The following is a 5,193-nucleotide window of genomic DNA, read 5'->3' as shown; positions in this document are numbered from 1 at the left end:
GATGTACGATAATTGTATACATTGGAGTATAAAACTACGAATGTTTTAATGTAATTTCAATGATGTTACAGGTATAATATATAATAATATTGTGTTTTTTCGGTACATAGAGACGTCTTAGTTCAGTTATAATAGTACATACCTAAAATTATTATAAATCATAGGTATTCCGGGATTTTGAGATCCGATCTCGCGGTTGCGATGGGTACATCTGAATAATTATGATATATATCGTATAAATATAGGTAAGTACATCGCCGCCGCCGCCGCCCAAGAAAAGTGGGTCTCGACGTGATGACGTAACAATACTCACCTCCACTATACCCGAACGAATGTATATTATAGTGATGCAGTCGTATATATACATATACATTATAATATACACGCATAAACATTATTGTAATGTAGTGGGAGTTGACTGCGGACACGCCGCTCGCATACGGCCGTCGACCAGACCGATTCGTGTGTTCCTACGTTTTGTTGTGTTCTTTTTTTTTTGAATGAGCAGCGTTCAGTTTGACGCGAACCGCGGCCAGGCCATCACCGTCTGATGTTATATTACAGTCATCGATGACTCCGTAGTCTTGTTCGTCTCGACCGGGACACGCGGCCGAGATCGGCGTACGACGACGGTACCTATATCATAATAATATTATATACACTTACGACTCGTCCAGTGTTAATTCATATAAATGTTTTATAATCATATTCGTTTATCGTAATCGTAAAAATTACATTCACTACCACCGGAGTTCTCGCGAGAGTGAGTGCTATATATATATAATATATACACGATACACCAATATACATCGCGTGTATATATATATATATATATATGCGTTTGAATGTGTTAGCGGCCACGATCGCGATCTGTCTGAGATGATCGTACGAATGAAATCTCAGTGAGTCTATGTTTTGTATTCACTTCTTTAAGTATAATAAATAATAATAGATAGGTATACCGACCAAGTTATTATATAGGTAGTTGTTTTTTTGCATACGGTCGAAGTGATAAAATACCTATATATATATAATAATAATTGTATCGCTATTAGGTATAGGTACAGTTCCCGCAACACGCGGTTCTGCGCGTTAAAGTCTCTTCGCGTACCTACATAAAACTTTTTGATACCTACTTGAATAATATATTATCCGTGCAATTTGATATAGTAGGTATTATACATTTGTGTATACAAATGTGAGATACCACACGCGCGTCTTATATAATGATATTATTATTACGTGTGTATACGGAAATAGGAACGACGAATCGTTTAATACCGCCTACACGCGATGGTGCTGGTAAACGGTAATACGATATTATAATAATAATAATGATTATTTTCTGCCGACCGAACGTCGCCGGTAGGTAAACTTTTCAAGTCATACGCTCATATACCACGTCGAGCTAGGGTCGAATACGAGCGCTACAGAGCTTGAGCTAGTCACGACAAATTATTATGATAATATACGAAATACACACACACAATAAATATACATAATTTATACATATGCATTATACTCATATCTAGAAGAAAAGACGCTTATACATTATTGTAATTAGATTTGTTGGAAAAATGCTCAGTACCTAATGAATTTATTATTTGAGGATAATTCGAAGTACATACAAATTTATCGCGATAGTACGTAGGTATTTGTCATAAGCAAATTACAATAACGTTCCCGATCATAATATACATTTGAATTTAAAATGGGTATATAGCATTAGAATAATATGATAATATGCATTATATCCATGTATCTATGTAGTGTATATATGTATAATAAATTAATATGTATCTTCTACTTATAAAAAACATACATTTAAAAAAACATATATTTTATATATATATATCTATAATACCTATATAGTAATATCATTATAATTTATAACGCATCAGTACTTTTATACCTTCGAATTTTTTAATTAATACTGTGCAAGGGTTCTTCGTAAAAGAAAAACGTGTTTTACTATCAAAAAGAGATAATTAACTAATTATACATAATGTATGAAATGGAGTCTTACTAATAAAGAAGAGCTGATGAGTTATATTACATAAATATATTATATTATGAAAACTAAACAAAAAACATTAGACATTGATATATTATTGCATATATTATTATTACACATTTTATTTAAATTTAAAACTCAATCAAGGTACGCTTAAACTATATGATAATAATATCGTCGATTGCATTTAAATCGTAATGTTTGTATACGTAATGCTATATATATTATAGGTTCTATATAGTGTATTAAACTGTACGTAATGTTACCTTGACGAATGTAATCACAAACGCATAAGTACTAAGGTAAGAAACACATTGCACACCATAATATTATACAATGCTGAATGTTGATTATATTTGCCTATATCAGATGTATACACTTATTATATTATTATTTAAGATGGACGAGAAACATTATCTTAATCGTCCTCAGTAAAATATGATTTTTAATTTTCTGAATTTATTCAATACAATGTATCATTGGAATGCAATAGGTATGCCAATTTTTAAAAATATCAACTCTCGAGCAAAACGAAATGATCGAAACACGCATAATATTTCAACCAATAAAATATATTATGTAAATATATAGGTAAACGTTCTCGGTTAAATGCGTCATGATATAAACTGTTTGTAATGTTTGTGTGTTACCTACCTAATTTATTATTAAATGTTACTAGTTGTGCAATTTATACTCTTGTTTTACGTTAATAATATTGTAGACAAGTATGTTAACACATATTTTAAGTGTAGACACTATATTTAATGGTCATACGAATAAATCAAACTATGCCTATACAAAAAATTGTTATTATTATTTTACCAATAAAATAAATTGATTGTTTTACTAGCTACTGTAAAAATATAATTGTATTCTTAAAAATTATGGACCTATGGATAGAAATAAATTGAAATCCACGATTATGTGAAACCTAATTAATTACAACTGAGTAAGTATACTGAAACTAAATAAATCTTGATTTTCATTAAGTACTTATGGACTGTGTACTCTGTAACATAATTAAGAATACTATCAAGGGTACACAAATGCGCAATGACGTCTTTACCCTAAGGGTACGTGGGGCACGAGCCTAGAGCCGGGGGTAAATGGGCCCCCTCCGAATTTTAGCGTGTTTTATTAGGGTGTATAATCTTCGTTGATGTATTTGACGAAATTGCTTTAGAGTTAGTTCATATTTCGATTAGTACGCTATTAACGTCACGTTTACTTATTTATTAGAAATATCTTTAAAGTGTTCACTGTTGTGTGTAATATTTTAAAGTCTCGTTTATAATTATGTCAAAAAGAACATATTTAAGTGGTCCAGAAAAAAAAAATTGCAGCTAGAAATGAAAATATCATTAAGCTAGGTACCTAAATTAATTTCATATTTTACACTTGAAGAAGTTGAAAAAATTAATAAACAAATCAATCCTTCCTGCACCTCATCATAATATAAAGATACCTCTAAACCTAAAAGCTCAGAAACAGGGCCCACGTTTGACATAAAAGAAAATACTGGTGTTTCGAATTTATCATTTCCAAATATTAAGACAGTCATATACTCAAGCAACTGCGAATTATCAACTACAGACCAACCTATCCCTGGTACGTAGGTAATTATCTAATCGTAGGTTAGGTACCTTCGTAGCTTTTATATCGTCCAAATGGTTTTAATTCCATTATTAATTAATAATTATTATCATGAAAAAAATTGTTTAAATAATTTATACATGTATGTGCAGTTATTTAACCTTGTCTTATTTTAATTAATTTGTTTCATATGTATTATTATTATTGCAACTAGATTCTGCCTTTGTGTTTTTAATTAAAATTAAACTAGTATATGTTAATGTTTGAATTTCAAAAGAATAAAGTCATTAAACTAAAGTACATTTAGATGTTTTCAGTGGCTTTTTTTTTTTGTTGTTGCTTAAACTCTGTGTGCCCAAGGGCAAGGGCCCCTGCATAGTCAAAGGTGACTCTGCGCCATCATTTTCCATTGCAGCCATTATTTCTCTAACATAAGAAGCTACATCTACACTTTCAGCATCACTTCCTTTTATGAATAAGTGTTCTAGTAATTCTTTTTTTTTTGGCCTTTGGTTTACAGCTTTTATCAAACTACAAATAATTATTTTATACATGTTATTAATTGCTTAATATTATCAAATTGAATGTATGTATAATTACCAAGTATTAACAATATTCACAAAATTAGGAGAAAAGTTGTCAGAAGCCTGCAATCGTGGTGGATCTTCTTTAACAATCTGACAGAGTTGTTGAAAATGAGAACTGCATCCCGAGTATGGTAATTGGCCAGTAGCAACTTCTACTAATGTGATACTTAAGGACCAAATATCTTATTTAGTACCATAATCAGCTCTTCGATCGGGATCAATGTCTTCCGGCTCAAATTAAATAGAATTACACCACAAACTATTTTGAAATAAATACTTCCAACGAAACATACAGCTATATAAAGGTGATTGATATTTCTACTCATTATATCAAGCCTATACTGCCCTGAGATACCAAAGTCACAGAGTTTTATATTTCCTCGAGAATCCAATAGAATGTTACTGGGCGTGATTTCCAAACATTTATTAAGGTAATTCAATGCTTTTACACTCTGAAATATAGTATATATAAGGCTATTTAACATCAATATAATCAATTTCCAATAAAATTATATATATAGTGTAACTTATGTTACATGCCAGATTTTTTTAACATAATGGAATTTCAAAGGTTTAAATAAATTAAAAAAAATTTGATTTGATTCATACATTTGATTTGGATCATACACTACTTTTTATAGGTGAAAATCCTAAAAATCCTAAAAATTAAAACATTTATTAAAAGATAAATAATTAAAACGTAATGTTCCTACTTTACGGGACAAATTTTTTTTCAAACTTATGTAGTTAAGTATCCTGAAAACGATGGGGAAGTCAGAATTTGGGGCTCGGACATAGTTTCGAAGTTATAACATTTCAAAGTTAGTATATAATTTGTTAAATTAGTTTTGTTAAGAGGACTTGATACCCGCGTCCCGCATGTGTTGTCTCCGTCTTACAAATGCGTAACATACCAAATTTTACGCTCAGCAAAACACGTGTAGCTTCGTTAGTTTAAAAAATTAGAGTGAATTGACCTCTTATAAAATCTAAAGGTAA

At 30.5% G+C, this 5,193-nt stretch overlaps 1 protein-coding gene across 4 annotated transcripts in view; it reads left to right on the top strand.

Annotated features, from left to right (window-relative positions):
- The first annotated feature begins 413 nt into the window (after positions 1–413).
- The window catches only part of LOC100161885, a 45,309-nt gene continuing 40,529 nt past the window's right edge, over positions 414–5,193 (top strand). Inside the window, exon 1 of one of the 4 annotated variants that reach the window (XR_003839091.1) lies at positions 414–902. The gene's annotated coding sequence lies outside the window, so the exon portion shown is untranslated. The remainder of the gene's footprint in view (positions 903–5,193) is intronic. The other 3 variants (XM_029487751.1, XM_029487753.1, XM_029487752.1) reach the window with 3 other exon arrangements.

This window comes from Acyrthosiphon pisum, chromosome A1 (genome assembly GCF_005508785.2).
Source record: "Acyrthosiphon pisum isolate AL4f chromosome A1, pea_aphid_22Mar2018_4r6ur, whole genome shotgun sequence".
Lineage (NCBI taxonomy): Eukaryota > Metazoa > Arthropoda > Insecta > Hemiptera > Aphididae > Acyrthosiphon > Acyrthosiphon pisum.
The sequence above is the reverse complement of the archived record's forward strand: the minus strand, read 5'-3'. Positions and strand labels throughout refer to the sequence as shown.